The following is a 19,768-nucleotide window of genomic DNA, read 5'->3' as shown; positions in this document are numbered from 1 at the left end:
TTGAGAGTCAGCTGACACCTGCAGATAACTACAAGCAAGTAACAGGAATACTTAAACCATTATACACTTACTCATCTCACAGAGGGGCCTTTAACCTCCTGGCTTTCTTCTTACATAGTTTGATTGCTAAAGCAGCTCTTCTGTCATTATAAGTCCTTGGCAATACTAGATCCCCTCATGATTCCAAAAGCTAAACCCTTTACTGTAAAACACTTTTGTGGATTTTTTTTCTTTTTTGAACTATACTCAATATCATCCTGCAATATATAATTTCGCAATGCCTCTGTCTTTATCTCTTTCAGTCACTGTTTCTCAAGTTGGAAGTAATATGCCTTGGAGTTATTAATAATCATATGGAACTTTTTCAAAGAGTAGTTGGGGTGTGAAGAATATATACCAAGGACATCTGTGTCATCCCCATACCTTCTTACCTAGGTGTTAGCTGTCTTATCAGTCATAAAGAATTTCTAATTAGGGCTGTCAAGATACAGAGCCAATAACAAGAAATGACAGGGAGTTACTGGCATGCCAGTTTTACCTCAGAGAGACTTAGAAAAACCTAGAATTTGAGATTACTTTTCTTACAATCTATGACTCTGCCTAATTTTGCCAATAAAAAAACTCCTGCAACACGTGGTCTCATATGCCTGTCCTATATTAAAGTCAAGAATATAAACTGACCTGATTTGCTGGTAAGAACCTAATTAGCATGGCAACAGGGTGAGCAGTCCCTCCAACATAATAATTTATTAGCTAGAATTCCCTGGGCTTTGGCCAATGCAGATTCCTGCCAAGGAGATCTGAAGAAGAAAGGGACCTAACCCACAGGATTTTCTGACTCTTAGCACAATGGATTTTGGCAAGGAACCTTTCCTCACCATGATTACTGCAAGTTAATAGGAGAGGAGAAAATGGATTTGATACCAGTTGGGCCATGGTGGCTACTTTAATTTCTATTAATAAACAGCTATTTGGAGACCACAAGGTAAGTCACTGTCCAGAGCTCCTTCACTGTCCTTTTATCAAAGAGAAAAGCAGCATCAGCTTTAGATAGGCTCACTAAATAGGTGTTTTAACTGGACATGGGAAAATGGGAAAAATGTAGGCATCTTTGCCTCAGAGTTTTGTTATCTGTCTTCATGATATCTCCCACTGTAGATTGTAAGAGAAGATGGAGGTTTCTTGGGTTAATCTTCCTAAAAAATATTTTCCTACTCTTTCCTCTGGATTGCCCCCCAAAATTACGTCTAAACTAATGTAATTGTTATGAAAGTTTGAAAAGATTTAGGCTTCATCATCTTGCTTTGGATCCTCCTTTCCTGGTGTTTCTGTCTTAGTTGGAAGATCTGATCTTTTCTTATGTATTAATCTGATTCATCCTCTATGGTCCTTTTGTAAGTTTTCTGACTTGTGTGGCTTTAGTACTTCTATTGTTCCTGACAATCACAAGTTAGAGAAATCTTTAAGACTTAAGGAGGCTTTCTTCACCTCCCAGTCACATACTTCTCCCAACACCTTCATTCAGAGAGGCAGAAAGCAGCCTGGACATAAGTGGTACTTGACCGAACAGTTGAGTTAACTGTATGTTTTGATTTTGTTCTTTACATGATTCTTTTGTAAAACTAATGAGGAAAAATTAAGCCAACAAAGGAACTTGCTTTCATCCAGGAATGCAGATATTTTCTCTATTTGCATGCCAACTAGTCTGCTTCCCTTGGCATATTCTGTCTCCACCTCAGTTTTCAGGGTAGAAAACACTGAGTCATTGCTGATAAAACTAACAGGAAAGTTAACTATATTGCTGACCACCTATCAACTTCCTATATGAGGGGACTGTATCTAAACTGATTTAATGAGGCTATCACCCAACACTCCACTAATGTTTCATCTGAGATAGTTTTGACACCTTATTCCTCTTTTAAGACTATGCTTGGGATGAGAAAGTAGAATATTTGATTACCAAGGGCAGTAACTTGGAGTGATTTTGTACCCAGGTCTGCTTTGCTTTGCTTCCCCCTTCCTTGCTTATTGTTCCCCCCCACCACCTCTTTCCTAGAAGACAGAGTCATAGAATCATAGAATGGTTTGGATTTACAGGCACCTTTAATTCTCACCTGCAATGATAAGGGACACCTTTAACTACAACAGGGTGTTCAGAGCTTCAGCCAGCCTGACCTTGAATGTTTTCAGGGATGGGACACCTACAACTTCTCCGGACAAACTATGCCAGTATTTCACCACCTTCATTGTAAAAAAATGTCTTCCTTACATCTTATCTAAATCTACTCCCTTTTAGTTTAAAAACATTACCTCTTGTCCTATTGCCAAAGGCCCAATTAAAAAATCTGTCCTCATTTTTCTTACAAGCTCCTTTTACATATTGAAAGGTTTCTATAAGGTCTCCCCTAAGCCTTGTCTTCTCCAGGCTGAAAAACACCATTTCTCTCAGTCTGTCTTCAAAGAACTGGTGCTCCAGCCCTCTGAGCATTTCTGTGGGTCTCTTCTGGACCTGCTCCAACAAGTCCATGTCTTTCCTGTGCTGAGGGGCCCAGAGATGAATGCAGAACTCCAGATGGGGTAAGGACAAGACACTCTCCAGCTGAAGTACATGCTCTGAAATTATCAGTCTTTGATGAATATTGGATCTGCAGAAAGGATATATAGACTTTTTGCAAGAGTGACACAGGATTCAGCTCTTTCGGTATAATTCAGAATTCATCTCATTTCTAGGTAATCTGGGAGAATGTCGGTTTGGGAGTGCACCTGTTCTGAACACAGCCTGTTACAGACAGTGCTGGATCCTGTGAGCTCCTGAAAGCTAAAAGGCTGATCTTTTCAAAGTGGAAGTAACAATTCTGTCTCATACAGAACACTGGACTTGTAATTCAAAAGATCTGACAAATTTAGAAAGGCTTTTGTTCACATGTTTGAAGAAACTGACATTTTTACAATCTGGCCTGGAATCATCTTCTAGGATAACATTGAAGGGGTCAAAGTAAACACATGTAAGAACCTAATAAAACCAAATGTCCCAAAAGACATGTCAACTAACTTTCTGCTTCACAGTGTGACTATAAATCTGATTCCCATTCAATAATTTTGTGCAAAGAATGATGGACTGAATTTCTGTAGCGTAAAATGAATACTGCCAGGATGCTGCAGTGATAACATTAAGGGAAGTGAGAATGAGACAGAGCTTCCAGGACTCCAAAATGATGTGGCAAAGAGGAAATAAACAGGAATTTATTAGAAAACTTTTTCTGTGAGCAGATTAATTGAGGCAAAAACACAAGTGAGTTCTCCAGGCTCATAAAAGAGAGCTGCAAACAGATCAGAAGTCCCCTTGTCCCCTCCTTTCAACTGCTTTCTATGGTCAAGGTGTCTTCTCAATAACTAGTCCGTGTAATTAGATCAGGACATCTGGATTTCTTTTATATTTATGTTTCAAATCTAAAGTTGACCAGGAACTAGAAAATGTGTCCTGGGGAGTATGTCCTTTAATTAATGTGTATAACAACCAAGAAACACTAACAGAAAAGTGAATAATCTAACTTGCCTTGTGGCACATGATCAGCAAGACTGGGGGTTGTTCATCTCCTGCCCAAGCTGTCTGACACATATGCTGTAAAAACAAGTGTCAGCTAATGCCCTCATGCTCAAGGAGAGAGCAAAATGCATTCTGCTGCATGTCCCAGTGGAACTGGGCTCTGGACAGTTGGAGACCACAGCCACAGACAGGCTGTGCTCAAAGTGTCCACCAGGTGTTAATATTCAATATCAGTCTATCATTTCCCTTGTTTTCCCTTACAGCTGATTCATCTGTTTGACAGCTGTCATTCCAAGATGATTCTTTCTTGGGTATTCTCACTTAGAGAAAAGGACAACGTCTATCCCCCTTTTGAGTAGGACCATGGCTGCATCAAAGCTGATCACAATCAAATATTTTGTCTATATTACAGACCAAAGAACAATAACCTTGGACAAAATGAATCCGCTTGACAGCAGAAATTTAAAAAATACTTTCTCCAAGGAATTAGCCTGAAATCTACACTGTAGACATAGGGTTAAAATCAGAGATGATTGACATTAAACTTCCCATGTTCATTGTCCCAGCTGCAAGAGTCTTGCAGTGTTTTACCCAATGAGACAAGGAATTACTGGAACTGGTCCAACTCGACCATGCAAAGCAGCTTAACAAGCAAAAGCATCATTTGTGGCAATTTTCCTGATATTCCAGAATGACTCTCATGGAACCTCAGAGATGAAATGATCTAACAGAAAAGTGGAATTGTTTTGAAAATGAAACCCCCACATTTCACATTAAGCAGAGCTAGGAAATAGGACCCAAAACACCTTGCCTCCTCCTGCTCTGACAGAAAGTGGTTAATTGCTATATTTGGTGAGAAAATGTATTTAAAAGCATAAAATTGAAAGTTTAATTATATTTGGTATGTGTTACTGGCAGAGCTTCATGAAATGATCAACAATTATCTTTCTCATCCATCAAGTGCTCAGGGATCACACAAGGACAGGGAGTAGGAATATGAAGTAAGCTGTGCCAAAAACATAAAAATGTGTTGTTTCTCTTGTAGCTTTCTTCATTTTTTCCCCCCACATTTTCCATGCACATCATTCAAATTAAAGCGGGGTTTTTCAGCATAGCTACTTTCTGACTTATCTGGAAGCAATCAACCCCACAAAAGCTTTTGAGCATCAAACTCACTACAGGACACAGTGGAGTCTCATTTTAAACCAAGAACAAATTAACGCATTCCAATTTAAATTCAGCACTTGATTAACCCAAAATGAATAAAAAAATGCTGTTCATTGACATGCAAACCCATCTTTATTATATTGCTACTCATAAAACTTCATATGCAATGGCACAACTCTGCCAAAACATTCAGGCTACACAAACCAGATTAATTTTGGATATTTACACATTTCTGAAAGACTGAGATATTTCATGCCTACAACCAGACTTTAAATAGAGCTAAAATTACAATACAATGCATCCCATCAAAGTAGGGATGCTATTTATAGCTGCATATTTAACTCTTGGGTCGTCAGGTGCTCTGTACATTGGGATCACTAACATCCTGTTTAGCTAAGAAATTCAGAGCTTAAAATACAGCTGGAAGGGGAAGCACAATATTCCATGCTGTGAATGCCACTGGAAAGATGTAACCCATGAATGGTGGCTTTATTAGTACTTACACGCTTATCTATTTTTATTTGTGATTATTTCTTGTTGAGGTACTAGGCTTATTTATGAAGGATGAACAGTAGAAATCTTGGTGCTGCTAACAGATGTGGATGCACTTAATGGGAAAATCCATTACCTCAGGGAAGGGCTGAGATTTCTGTGGGATTCTACAAAAGGCTAAGCTTTTGACACATATAAAAGTCCCAGAAGAGCAGTTATTTGTTGTTTATTATGAGGGGATATTTAGAATGGTAGCTTGAGGCCTGGAGTGTTCTAAATTCATCACGTAGCACGCACAATTTTAGTTACGCATGGGGGATCACAGCTTGAACACCAGCATTTGGTGTTCCAGCCTGACCACCATAACCAAAGCACAGCTCTTCCTGCTTTCACCATCCAAAACTGGAATTCAGAGAAGTGGTGCGGCACAATGGAAATGCTCCCTACTGCAACACAATGTGTGGTCTCACCAAGTACAGAGAGAGTCAGTGCTTGCCAACCACTTGGGAATTTAGTTTTGCCCAGCTTTTATTGAAGACTCTTATCAAGCAGAGGGAGCAGGTAACAGGTCGAAGGAATAAAGAGCTCCTTAACTTCTGTGCTTGAAGTCTGTTTGCCCCCAGTTACCATCTGTCAAAGCAATTCACTCAGGTGCTTGCATTTAGCTGGGATGAACAGGTACACAAAGACATGGCAAAGCACATTGCACTCGATGTAGAGGTGACACAGATCACTTTATCCACCATGTAATGAGGGACCTATAGCAGATATTTTGACCTGGGTGTTGTGTGGAGCCAACTTCCACTCACCATGTCAGATATGCTATTAGCACTGCTTCGGTTTAAGGATCTCAAGTTTATGCCAGTTAGTGCTGGTTAGATAATAATGATGGGATGCTTTGAAAACAAATCTATATCTTCTGTCTTTAAAGACAGAATAATCCAGTGGCAATTCCACAAAGTAAAAATTAGAGAATCAGAATGCCCAAAAGAGCTATTTTCAAAGGTCATATGCATTGTTAATAAAAGCTTGAGTAACGGTGAGGAAAAAAAACCTGTGAAATATCCAATAACTCAGATGAACAAACAAATATCAAATTATAGACAACAGAAGCTTGAGGCATGATCCCAATACATAGATTTCCTTTCAAACCTGGATGTCTACTTGCAGATATCCACTAAAATCCTACACATTAATTACAAAGGAAAAAAGATAACAGTTGAATTCATTTAGTTCTTTTGTTCCGGGCATTTCATGGCCATCAGTCTGAAATTTTGAAAGAGGCCCACATTGAAGATAATGCTATAAACAGGGTAACTTGGGACTTAAAAAAAAAAAAAAAGGCTTTAAAATAAAAGGTAAACTTTCCCCACATATGGTTCTAACAGATGTGATTTTAAATTACCATTGGGACATAATAATGTTTTTTGAATAGACTGAATGTTAAATAGTTGGCTCTTCCTATGTGACAGACATTAGTGCTCAGTGGTTTAAGAAGAATACTCCCCATTTGTGTATTTAGCTGGCATGTACTTCATTTTCAGCCCACACCGGTCAGTATGATTTAATACCTTGGCCTGATGTCCCTCTCACCAGCAAGAAAAAGGATAAAATTGGATTAAAGACATGAAACAAAACAAAACCAGGCAACATCACCCCCAGCAGCCAATGCCAGGTTCCTGCATTGTTCCTTACACAACAACTCCTGCAGCCTTGCAATGGGAGCTGACTAGAGATGACAGCTGAGGAAGAAAAACATTAAATAATTCAAAGCCACTAACATCAAGTCTGATGTAGGTATAAAAATAGTTACAAAACACCACTCTACATGTTTTCATTATAGGAACTTTGACTTACTTGGAAACATCAAGAAAACCTCAAACGTATGCCACTCCCAGCCTCACATGCTCAATTAGTCCAGCAGTGGAAATGACATCCATTTCCAAGCCAGCCTTCAATTTTCATGGCCATTTTGTGCTTCTGCACTGGGGGAGCCAGCTCTGTTCCACAGCAGGAGTGAAAAAGCCTGATCCAGAGACCATTAAAACCAACAGGAGACTTTGAATTAACAGTAATGATTCTTGGATCTGGCCCTGATTTAAGTTAAAGCATTGTGGTGCTTTGGGGATTGAAACAAGATGGAATGTGATTGGCTTTTGTTATCTTCAAAAAAATCTCTGTTGCTGGGAGTGTCCACTTTCAAACTCTCAGTCTGCCAAAGCAGTGCACATTTAGAAAAAAAGGCCGTAATGAAATTTCTTAATAAGGAAACATGATGGCAAGGTGAGGTCCCACATAGTCTATGTAACATTAATTCCAGGTGTTTTCATTTGAGCACAGGGAAGGAGAGAGAAACAAAGAGGATTACTGACATATGAAGAGTATATGCCCCCACACATTAGATTGGGCTGTTTTGCCTTGGCTGGGTATCCCAATTTTATTGATTTATGTATTTCATGCACAGCAGAGATGTTATAGACTGTTCAGTCTTCCATGCTCTGAAATGGAAGGTGGGAAGAAAAAAAAAAAACCAAAAAACAAAGGAAAATAGAATCAAAGTGTCTTCAGTTCACAGAGCACAACAGAGCACCAGCTGCAGGAATACAGCTCTAATGATGAAAGAGTTGGTAGAGGTCCCTCTCTTCCTCGTGTTCCCTCATTTTCTCACCCCCTAAAAGATCATTTTTATTCCCGAGTATCAGCTTCTGATATACCTTTCTTCTCTGTTACCATCTTCTCAACTAGATGCTTCCTGTGTCTGATACTCTCTGGAGAAGACATCAGCCAAAAAAAATAAATACATAAAATTGAACAAAATATTAATTATGCAGAAGGTATAAAAGAATACAAAACAAAGTGATCCAGGTGTACAATAAAGTTGCTCTCCAGAGGCTGTGATCAGCAGCGTTCAGCACAAAAAGCCACAAACAGACGATATTTTAAAGCATATTGGGGGGATATGCAGGGCTGCAAGCAATGGTTTGTAGCTTGTAAACGAGTCATTTGTGCATCCCTCCAATCCCAAATAAGATTGTGAACAGCAGCAATAATAATAAGCCATAAAAGCTAAGCCCTGAAGAAAATCCTGTTCAGGTAGACCCAAGTGCTTGCCATCAAAAAGGTCTCTAAGTGACAGGCAGGTGGCTTTTTCTGCTCACACTTTCTTGTGAGATAAAAGCAAAACCAAGAGAGTAGGAAAAGTTTCCAAATCCCAGGTGTTTTTGCAATGCATCATGAACACAAAAGGGATTTTAGGATAGAAAGAAGATGGAGGTACAGAGGAAACATGTCAGGCTGTGAGAAGATGATCGTTAAGTATCCTTGGTATCAGGATTCTGGTGGTGCAGTGTGGAGGAAGCAAGGGCATAATTTGCTGCTTTTGGGAAGAGCAAACACTGACTAGAAAGAAGTATGAGGAAAAAAGACTGTTAGATGCTGACGATGAGAAGAAAAAACATTTGAGCAACAGACAACTTCACAGTCATGTCACAAGACAGGCAGGCTGGTTGTTCTCACTTTATATAAAGGGTATTTTGTTGGTTATATTTTTGTTCAGATTATCCCCAGGACAAGAATAAAAGTCAAAATGAGAGCCTGTTTCATTGCTGGGCTTTCTGATTCTCTCATGAAACCTCCAACCATTACACTACAACCTACTTTCACAATACTGGGTAACAAGCTGGGTGATAAAAACATCAGATGCAATTCAGTATCAGTAAAAGCAAAGCAATGCATAAATGGAAAAACAGTTCTAACAATGCATACACAATATGGGCTGTAAATTAACTGGTGCCACACAGAAGGTTGGTTGAGGAATCTCCATGGGATGCACTTTACAGCTACTGGCTCTCTGCTCATGCCAGTTAAATGCACAAGGAAAATTCTGAGATACATTAGGGAAAAAATAGACAATGAAAAGACAAAAGTCATAGAATCATTTCTATTGGAAAAGACCTGTAAGATCATTGAGCCTAGCCATTAACCCAGCACTGCCAAGCCATCACTAAACCACGTCCCTAAGAATCACATCCACACATTTACTGAACATTTTCAGGCATGGTGATTCCACCACAACCTCATTCCCTCAGCAGCCTGTTCCAATGCCTGATCCCTCTTTCAGTGAAGAAATTTTTCCTAATATCCAATCTAAACTTCTCCTGGTGCCACTTGAGGTCATTTCCTCCTGTCCTGTCACTTGTAACTTGGGAGACGACACTGACCTCCACCAGGCTAAACCCTTCTTTCAGGGAGTTGTAGAAAGCTATAAGGTCCCCTCAAGCTTCTTTTTCTCCAGGCTAAATATAATATGGGGTGATACTTTATAAGGTAACATGCATTTCTGTCTTAATTTATAAGGTAACATGCATTTCTGTTTTGGGTCTACCCATGTCTAAAATACAGAGCAGAATTGATAAAGACAGAGAAAAAGGAAAAAGCTGAAAAGATTATCAGGAATATGGAAAGACTTGCAGAATAGATAAAGTAGGGTGGGGATTTTCATCTTGGAATAGAAAAACAAAACCAAAGAGTAGAAGGAATTTATCCTGCTGTCTAACCCACAAAATAGGAGTCATCTAATGAAATTACCAAATTGAGAGGTAAAAGCAGAGAAACAGGAAGGCTTATTCACTCTTTGCATGATTTTAAATTTTGAAACTTTTTCTTGGGGCAATCACAACTACATGCTGAGCTCAAAAAGAATCCAGCAAATTGTTAGAGGACAACTGCTCAAGGCCTACTAAGCAGGATGGCTCAAAAGACTGTCCTGAAGATAGAAGATTGGAATGAAAAAGTGCACTCTGTATTTTAACATGAATAAAATTAGACTTCATATCAGTACAATCAAACTGCTGTAAATAGCTGGCAACCTAGGAAAAACTCCTTGGTCATGGGACTAGACTAAATTCCCATCATCTCCACAAAGCTGTTTGTACCCCCTTCTTTCTCTCTTCTCCTCGGCAAATGCTTCCACCACATTGACTCAATGTAAGTCACTAAGTAATCAGAAATAAACCAAAACCCCACGCAGAAGATGGAGTTTGTTTTGTCCTGGGCTGATAAAGTAAATTGTTGAATCACAGAATCACAGAATGGGTTGGAAGGCACCTTAAAGATCACCTAGTCCCAGCCCTCTCTGCCATGTGCAGAGACACCTCCAACCAGACCAGGTTGCTCAAGCACCATCCAGCCTGGCCTTGAACACTACCAGGGGTGGGACATCCACAGCTTATCTGAGAAACCTGTGCTAGTGCCTCACTACTGTCACAGAAAAGAGGTTTTTCCTACTATCTAATCTAAATCTGCCCTCTCTTATTTTAAACCATTATCCCTTGTACTACCACTTCGTGCCCTTGTCAAAAAGGCATAAATCATCAGACATATTCTGAAGGAGTCAAAGGACAGGAGATGGGGAGGGAGGACATTGAGATGGGAGGAGAGGGGGAGAGCAGGACCCCTCTCCTTCCATGCCAATGGGTCCTGAATTTGGCTCTGATTTGAAACTGCAGTCTGAGTCACCTGTGATGATGATAAACAGAGAAAAAAAGCTGGTCACATCAAAATGCAATTATCTGTTCTTTCAGTTTTCTGGGTTTCCATTTGGTTTTTTTTTCCCTTGTTTTTTTTTTTTTTTTTTTTGGCTCTGGTTTGTGATAACAGTTGCTGTTACAATATAATGTTGCTATACTACATAGGAATTCCTCTGTCAGCAGGACACTGAACCTGAAGGTGGGATACATGGGGATTTGTGGGTTTGCTCTGTCAGTGCAAGATCTCCTGAGATTTCTTTGGATTTAATCCCATCCTACAAATCCTGCAATGCTGTATCACTTTGATGTGACTTTGTGGGATTCTCATTACTGGTATTCACTTTGGTTTCCAGGAAGCTTGAGATTTCATCTTCTGCTAACATATGCTGAAATGCATGTGTCAGATCTATAATAAATTTCCAATATAAAAAAAAATCTCTAAAACACACAAATACAAAATTAGTTTGTAACACAATCTCCAATTCTCTGTTTATTAGGGAAAGGCGAAGTTGGTAGTGCTGTCAATTATGGGAAGAGTGAGGCAGCTTTAATAATAAAACAGCATTCACAGTTTCTTATAACTATACTAAGCAAATTGTTTGGCCTGAAAATTTCCATGCCAGCTGTCTGCCTCAGGCTGAAGTTTTTTGGAAAATTTCAGTCAAAACAATTCAGCACATTCTGAGAACAAGGCTAAGGAAAAATATGTTGTTTTACTAACGTTAAAAAAAAAAAAAAAAAAGCCTTTAGCTTTCTTTCTGAAACCTCCTCTGGGATTTTTAGGACTTTAGAGGAAGGACTTGAAATTTGCCTGGGAGAGAACTGTTTTTCTTCTAATGATTGTGTGCATATTTGTGAATTAAGCAAAGTTTAGACATCTCTGATAAAACCACCATTGCTACATGCTCCTGGGTATCTTTGTACATATTTGCCAGCTTCCATCACTTTAATTTCTACCTGTGTATGACTAAACAAGATGTTTTATGCTATGTGAAGTGCCAAGTCTGCATCCAAGTGTCAGAACTACAATCAGAGATGCTCTCTGATTCTTGGCATGATCTCCAGCTGGTAGGAACTCAATGAAGTTGGGATGAGAGACTTGGAGAGCAGGGGTTAGAGGGGTGAAAATGGGATTGTAAGAAAGGGGCTGGATGAGGGAGGGCAAGAGGAGAAGACCAGACTGAGTGGGATGGTCGGAGGGATCTGTTTAGAAGTGCAGAGTACTCTGTTAAACTAAGCCATTGACACACAGAGAGAGACCGAAATGAGGCAATGTCACAAAGCTACTATCTCTTGGATGACTCAATAAAACCAAAAGAAAGCAACAAAAACGAGACTAACAGACCAATAATATGATTTAAAACTATATATTGGAGACCCATAATTTAAGTAAAAATCACAATGAAAGTTGCCTTAATCAAGTGTCTGAATAATGAAACAGTCATTATTTACAAGACACTGTTTTACCCAAGCCGGCCTGCAGATGAAGCAATGAGAATGAGTAGAAGAGGAGGTTTACAATCCCTGTCTCAATTGCTGCAGACCTGGGAGGTTTGTAGTGACTAAGCAGAGGATTGTAGAATGAGGATGAATGTGTTTCAGATTAAGGTAGCCAAATGATACCCCAAGACTGTGGGCAATGCTGGGCAAGTCCATTCAACCCAATATTTCATAATTGTGTCAGAGTGTGTTGCAGCCTATGGATGATCATCTTGACAGCTCAGAGTCTGATCTGCTGAAGTGTCAAACATCCACAGCAGCAATTAAAGGCTGTGTGAACTTTGCATTGTTTTAGCACCACTGTAAGGAAACACCATAAGTAATCCCTGATCACGGCTCTGTCTGCAGGTACACATCAGTCTGTTGGCTCTTGAGGTGATTCTCTGCTTTCTAGAACAAAAATCTGTGCCAGAAGGCTGATCACACCTTAAACCCAGCTGTGCAAAGGGTAATTTTCTAGAAATAGAAGCATTTGCTCGTTCCAAACTCACAGGATCTGTGCTGCCTACAGCCCAACCACCTAATGCTGTTTGTATCAACAGGCAGAAAGCAAATTCCAGTGTCTCTCATGCCCTGTCAGTTTTTCCAACCACTTCTGGCAGTCACTTCTAAAAGCTTTTTGGCTAACCAAACTCTCCCTTCCTATTCTCTATGTTGCAGAGGTAAGAATGAAATGGTTTTCAGCATCCAAAGACACAGAGGCAATTCAAAAGGAATTAGCAGAATATTGAAAACCTTCCATTATAAAATTTGGGGGTTCAGTTCATTATTAAGACTGGCTCATTTAAGTCCAGGTGACCCAGTGGAAGAGATGGTTTGTGAATTGCAGCCCTCCAGGACTTTGCTCTTATGTGAACAGGCAGTGCTTGAAGATGCTCCTGCCCAGGAAATGAATCCTGGCTTCTCTTATACTCCACACAGCATATCATAGGCTCACAGAATATCCTGAGTTGGAAATGATCCATAAGGTTCATTGGGTCCAACTCCTGATATAGAAGACCAAGATTGATTTTATGAATAGACCTAATAATCCCCAGAAGGAATAGGCTCAGACTGGATTTTTTAAAGCAATTTTAAGATTTACAGTACACATTTTGGAGTTTGAGGGGGTGACAACAAAGCCTATGAGCCTTTATTGCATACATGATGCAGGGTTGGACTAAAACAGAAAAATAGGATTTTATCTTCTGTTTCTAACTTTTGACTGTATAACTAAGCAATCTCCAGAATACTTTGAAGGCTCAGTGTGTGCAAACACATGTGAAGGCAAGTGATACAGCTTCTACTCAGTGTTTAAAGAGAAAACTGCGCTGAATAATCACGGAAAAACTAAATCAGTGGGCAGTGAGACATCTCCTGCTTTCATGTTTGCTGTTGCTGCTGGGGTAGCATATCTGCCACCAGTGCCTAGCAGTGATTACAGCAGTGAAGCAGCATTCTGGACTGCAGTGGTTATCCTAGACCACAGCAAATGCTACTTTACTAAAATGTGTGGCGATATCTGTGAAATCTCACTGAGCCATCCCCATTTAAATGAACTGATAAATGCAGTTCAGTGAGCTCCTCCACCTAAATCAACCATCGGCAACTCCTCTCTCCTTCTTCCTTCTTCCGCCCACTTAAAAAAAAGAACAAGGATTGTGTCACATCCTAGAAAGCAACCCTAACTTGGAGAAGGAAACTTATCTGTAAGCCCTAATTTGTTTCATAAAATGTGCTTTCCTTCTTCTTGCTGCCAACACACTGGAAGAACAGAGAAATCTGTGCCTGCTTTCATGGACATCTTCACATTCAAAAGATCACCTCTGCTGATATCCAGCAGGGCAACATTCGATGAAGTTTGAATCCCCCTACAGCACAAACAGCTTCATTCCAAGCAATTTGGTATAAAGGCAAAAGGATTTTTGCGAGTAAGGCTCAAACTTTCCAGAATTTGAACTTTCCTTAAGAAGTGTTTGTCACTGCACACAGACAAGGAAACATGCCCTCCTACTCACATTTTGACTCTGCCTCTGCAGATGTTCCAGGGAGAGTAGAACAGCTGGCAAAAAGAAAATTATATATTTCTAACACAATTATTTATCTATCAAGGGAAGCAAGGGTGAAACAACACAGAAGAATGAAAATTGTACATTTATTCCGTACTACTGTAAATTCTATAGCTACACTACAGCACCACTCCTCATGTTAGGCTGACATAATTAATATAAATTTTTCCATTATTCTTTTTCCTTTTAATCTAGAGCAAAGAGGAAATAAATGAATATAAACGTATGCTTTTAAAAAAATGTTACATTATAGGACTTTTTTCTCTGAAACATGTCGGTCAAGGATCCATGCATACCCAATTCACTGGCAAGTGGTGCAAGTTACTCTGTCAAAGTACCCAGCAATGCCAATTTGTCAGTTCAAAGCAGAAACGGAGTATTTTAGCTTTTAGTTACAATATGCTATGCTGATGGACCTTGTAACAGGGCAGGTAACAGCCAGTCAGCCAGTCTTTAAATCTGAATTGACATTGATTTACAGGGTTTCATTTCTTTGAATCAAATCTGAGAGAGAGCAAGTTTCAAGCTACTTCATTGCTTGAAATTACAGCTACACAATTCTTAAGTGCCAGAGTTTGCTTTAAGAAGAGAAAAAAAAAAAATCTCAATTGTCTACACAGTTAAGATAAAAGGGAAAAGTGATGTTAAAGATATCAAACTAGCAAGGTTTTGTTTATTCATCTTTTTTTAATTCTGCTTTTTCCCTCCATAAATTTTTAAAACCACCTCGATTTGGAATCCTAATAATAAATATGCCACGCAACATTCCTCCTGTCAGATCTCTCTCTTCATGGTATTACTGCAATATTTGTAACTTTTGATCTGGAAACATCAAGTTACATAAGATCATAGTTCTTCTTCTTGTAAAGATGTGATTCTGTCAGAAAATGAACCATTGAAGCGGGAACTCAACAGAACTGGAAATGACTTTCCCAGGGAAAAGGTAGCTCTGCTTAAGCATCTCAGCTATTTAAAAGTGCAAGAACTCAATGTTTTATTTTCCTGAGCAGAGAAATGGCAAACTATCAGGTTAAAAATAATCAGAGTAGGCTCTTAATTGGTATAGTGTACATGTTGTAGACAGAATGAAATAGCATTTTGTTATTATGCACTCCAGGAAACCAATAAAATAAAATAAAATAAAATAAAATAAAATAAAATAATTCACTTTGTAAAACAAAAGTAGCATTTTCCCTTGCCAGCATACTATCTGCTCACCAAGACAAAAGGAAGGCATCTATTTTAAATGAGTCAAGGAAAATAATTAAGCTACATGGACTTAAAATTGCAGAGTCTTCTCAGCCCAAATCTCCTTCCTTCCCCAGACCCAGTGAAATTAGAGAGATGTCTCTCTTTTTCCATCAAGGTAGTAAATTAAATCGGGGGGAGGGGGCTATCTCCCCCCCCATAGCAAAAACCAGATGAGCATCTTTACACTCATCTCTACATGATTTTTCCCTATCCTTTAAAATTAGAGAAGGCAAATTATCCCCAGAAAAGCCTTTCTAAACCAGGACCCTTTGCTAATAAGAAAAGGAAACTACTAAGTAAACTTCTGCATCTCCTTTTGCCTCTTACCCCCTTCCTTGCCAAAGAACAAACTTAGAACATTTTTCCATATTAATGACCCTCTTTCTTCACCAAAATATGACATTTCTTCTCCAGGTCACACATATAAAAAAGAGATGAATTGAAAATCTCCCCTTGTGAAGATGTGAACACATTCATGTGCGTATGTATGAGAAAGGAGGGTGAGGCACAGAGGCAGAGGTCCCTGTAAAGATATAGTGCATCTCAGAGCAGTGGCAGTAATTCCCAATCTTGGTGATTCTTTTTTGAGGGGGACAAGGGGAAAAAAGTGAAACAGGTTGTCTGCAAAGGCGGTTTGCCTCCTCCCTTACCCCAGTTGTGCATGCAGACCCGCTTCCCAGGATGCTGGGTGCAGAGCAGTGGTCCTGCTCTCAAGGAAAGTGCAACACAGGTTACATTTTCAGGTGCCTGGGAAATGCCCGGCCACACACCGAGACCTCAGCGTCCCCTCTCTGCCTTCAGACCAGCTGCGAACTAGCACTGAGCCTACTTTTCTTTGGCCATGCACTGACTTGGGGATTGCGTTCTCAAGGAATCATGGCAGCAAAGAATTCCCCTGGTCGCAAACCAGCCCACTCCAGCAAGAACTGATCCGGCAGCGTGGCAGAGTCTGGGAATTTTACGAGGACGGGCAGCTCGCAATGGCCACAAACGAGCAAATTCCTACAGCCTTGTAACACAGGCAGAGCAGAGCGAGCTGCTCTGAAGTCCTGCCTCGCAGCAAAACAGTGCAGGAGATGCATCTTCCTGCCTTTATGCTCCCCCCCCACAGCACTAAATATATATATTTATATATATATTTATATATTTATATACGCACATACTCATTGTTTTTTCCACCCAAGCCTATAAAAGTGCTAGAGGCAGAGGCACTAAGTGGGAGGCGCCTGGCTCTGAAGAGGCCAATGAAGTAAATTAAATACAAATCACTGGCTCAGCCCCAGCCTCCCCCAACTACCAGGGGAGAGGTTGGGGTTCCCGATGGCCAATCCCCAGCTCCTGCCAGAGCCAGAGTGCGGGTGGCATACGCGGACTGCTGGCATGGTATAGGTGAATGTATGTTAAGCCTTGGGTGTTGTAGGCACATGTGGTGCACATGTTGGGAGCAGAGCACTTTCCATAGGAGAGGAGGGGCTACACTACTAGTAGGCAATTTTATTAAGGTCAGTGAAGCCGAAAGAAATGGGATTGGGATAGGCTGGGAGCTGCCAAGTTCCCCTGCCCAGCTCCAGCGCCGCAGAGGAGGGAGCAGCACACTAACAACTTGCCAGGCTAAAGCACAAGTTTACCTATAAAAAACACACAGACAACTTCAAACTTCAAGGATTTGCCCTCATTTTCTCATTTTATGGCCTTCCCTTTACCTGGGACTTTTCTCAGAGGGGAAAGAAAAAGAAAAAGATGCAGCTGTAAATTCAAGATGAAGCTTCACTACAAAAAGTTAAGAAGGACAATAGGGTTGAGGTGGAGAGACTAATTTTTAGTTTGATTCAGGAGTTTGCCTTGTTTTTTATTATTTTTAAATCATAAGAAATTGAACTTTCCAGGAAAAACCATGAGAAAATGTATTCAAGATGTAGAAAGGTCTTGCCCATTTATTCAACAAGCATTTAATAATTTCTGTTTTGGCTGTATGAAAAATGTATTTCAGACTGTGTATCCCATAAAACAAGGCAGTGACATAAATATGTTTTTTTGGCTGGGTTTTGGTTTTTGGGTTCTTTTTTGTTTGTTTGTTTTGTTTCATTTTGTTTATGTTTTCAAATCATGTGCTTACATAGTTGTAACCACCATGAATTTCTAAGTGTGGTCATGATAAGAAAGTAAATAAATACTGCCTTGTGAATACTTCTAGAGTTTGGGGGCTGGGGAGCTAATTATTATTTTTTAAAGATTTAGAAATTTCTTAACTACCACTTGTTTTGAAGTAAAATATCCCAGATATTTTGCACTATATTTTCAATCAAAACAAATCCCAGGAAATAAATGCCCTTTGGTAGCAGCCTGGTTTCACGTTCAACAGACCAAATTTGTATTTGAGAATGCAAATTGCTGAGAATATAAGCAGGAGTCTGAACCACTTCATTTCTTCCAGGAACTCCAGCATCTTTTCTCCAACACCACACTATTTGGGCAATCTTTTAATCCTGGCAGGGCATGGCTGGAATCAGGGCTTTAACATTTAATGCCTAAGAAACAGACTTGTCACTCAACTTGCACATTTCTTTTTTTTTTCTTTTTTTTTTTTTTTTTTTTTTTTGCTTTATGTTGGAGGCAAACCCACCTTTCCCTGAAAATGGGAGACCCCATCCTCACCCCCCCATTCTAGCACGGAATCCAAATGTAAACATACACACACACACACACACACACACACACACACACTCTCACCACGCACCACCCTGCAGCAGGACATGAGTATGAGGGATTCAGAGCCGAAGGAGCCTGGTGGGCTGACAAATAACAAGGCACTTTTTTTTTGCATTCTATTTTTTTCTGCCTCCTTTCCTCCCTGCTTTTACTATTACATAAATGACACCGACTGATCTTAAAGCTGCATCCTTGCTCCAGTGCCTCCCAATCTGCACTGCTGCCTTCCCCCAGCAAAGCCGCACCGCTCGGGGTGCAGAGGGAAGGGTCGGGGAGGGGGAAGGTTGGATGGGAGAATCCTCTCCAAACATACCCTGAAGCAAGGTTTTGGCAGTCTGGGGGTGCCTGATTTCCCCTCGCCTCAGCCCGGAGCTTCCCGCAGCATCTTTGCCTCCCTCCGAATTGCTGCAAACTGTGCGAGGGAAGGGCTGGGAGCTGGGCAGAAGGGAAGGATGGATGCTGGGGAGGGAAAGCCAGGGATTCAGGGAGCTTCTCCCCCGCCCCAGCCTGTGTGCCTGGCTGTTTGGTAGGAAGAGGGAAGGGGGAAGGGAAAATTCAAGCAGGGTCTATGACATAAATACACTTTTCAGAGGAAAAGCGAAGCTTACCATGTCTGCAGCTTCCCCCCATCGAAATGCCACTTCTGCGTCCAGCGATCCCAAAGTGGAAACTACAGGCAGGCACCGGAGCTCATCTCCGCAGGCAGCTCAGACACACACCGCTGCCACCCCCAAAAATCAAAATCAAAATAAATTAAAAAAAAAAAAAAAAAAAAAAAACAAACAACAAAGAAAGAACAACGACTGGTCCAGCTTCTTTCCTGACAGGAATCGTCCTAGTAGGACTGCCCAAAATAAGCAGCTGCAATCCAAAGGCTTTATTTAAAGCTTCCCCCCTCCTCCTCCCTCTCTCCGTGCCTCGCTCGCTCTCTCCCTCTCGCTGTTACACACAGAGAGAAAGAGAGACACACACAGGTTACATGAATGGGAGGCAGGAGCCGGCGCTCCCGGCTGGAATGACAGGCGCACATGCGGCTGGCGGCTGCCCACCCCAGCGGCGTGGGAACAGCTCGGACACGGCCTGCGGATGCGTGGAGAGGGACACGGGGTGGGAACAGGCATGGGCTGGCATGGGCATGGACATGGCAGAGGCATGGGGCCGGGAGGACACAGACACGGGCACGGCAGGGACATGGGTCTGAGAAATATAGACATGGCATGGTCACGATCATAGAATAGTCATGGGCCAGGGATGTACATAGACACAGGCACGGCACGGGCATGGGGAGAACATAGACATTGTCATGAGATGGGAATAGGCACAGGCATGGGCATGATGCAGTCGTGGCATAGGCATGGATCAGGGGAGGACACAGACATAGGCATGGGCATTGGGAGAAGGGCTCGGGCATGGCATGGGCATGAAAGGGATTTGGGCATGCATGTAGACATGCATGGCATGGAGAAGGGATGGACAGGGCTGTGGGGAGGGGATGGACATAACATGGGCATGGACAGATATATGGG

At 40.9% G+C, this 19,768-nt stretch overlaps 1 protein-coding gene across 1 annotated transcript in view; it reads right to left on the bottom strand.

The window, feature by feature from the left end:
- TENM4 (teneurin transmembrane protein 4) overlaps positions 1–19,181 on the bottom strand; it is a 590,079-nt gene extending 570,898 nt beyond the window's left edge. The window contains exon 1 of the mRNA XM_068181704.1: positions 18,851–19,181. The gene's annotated coding sequence lies outside the window, so the exon portion shown is untranslated. The remainder of the gene's footprint in view (positions 1–18,850) is intronic.
- Positions 19,182–19,768: the final 587 nt, after the last annotated feature.

This window comes from Anomalospiza imberbis, chromosome 2 (assembly GCF_031753505.1).
Source record: "Anomalospiza imberbis isolate Cuckoo-Finch-1a 21T00152 chromosome 2, ASM3175350v1, whole genome shotgun sequence".
Taxonomy (NCBI): Eukaryota; Metazoa; Chordata; class Aves; order Passeriformes; family Viduidae; genus Anomalospiza; species Anomalospiza imberbis.
Note: the sequence above shows the minus strand (reverse complement) of the source record. Positions and strands in the feature narration are given on the sequence as shown.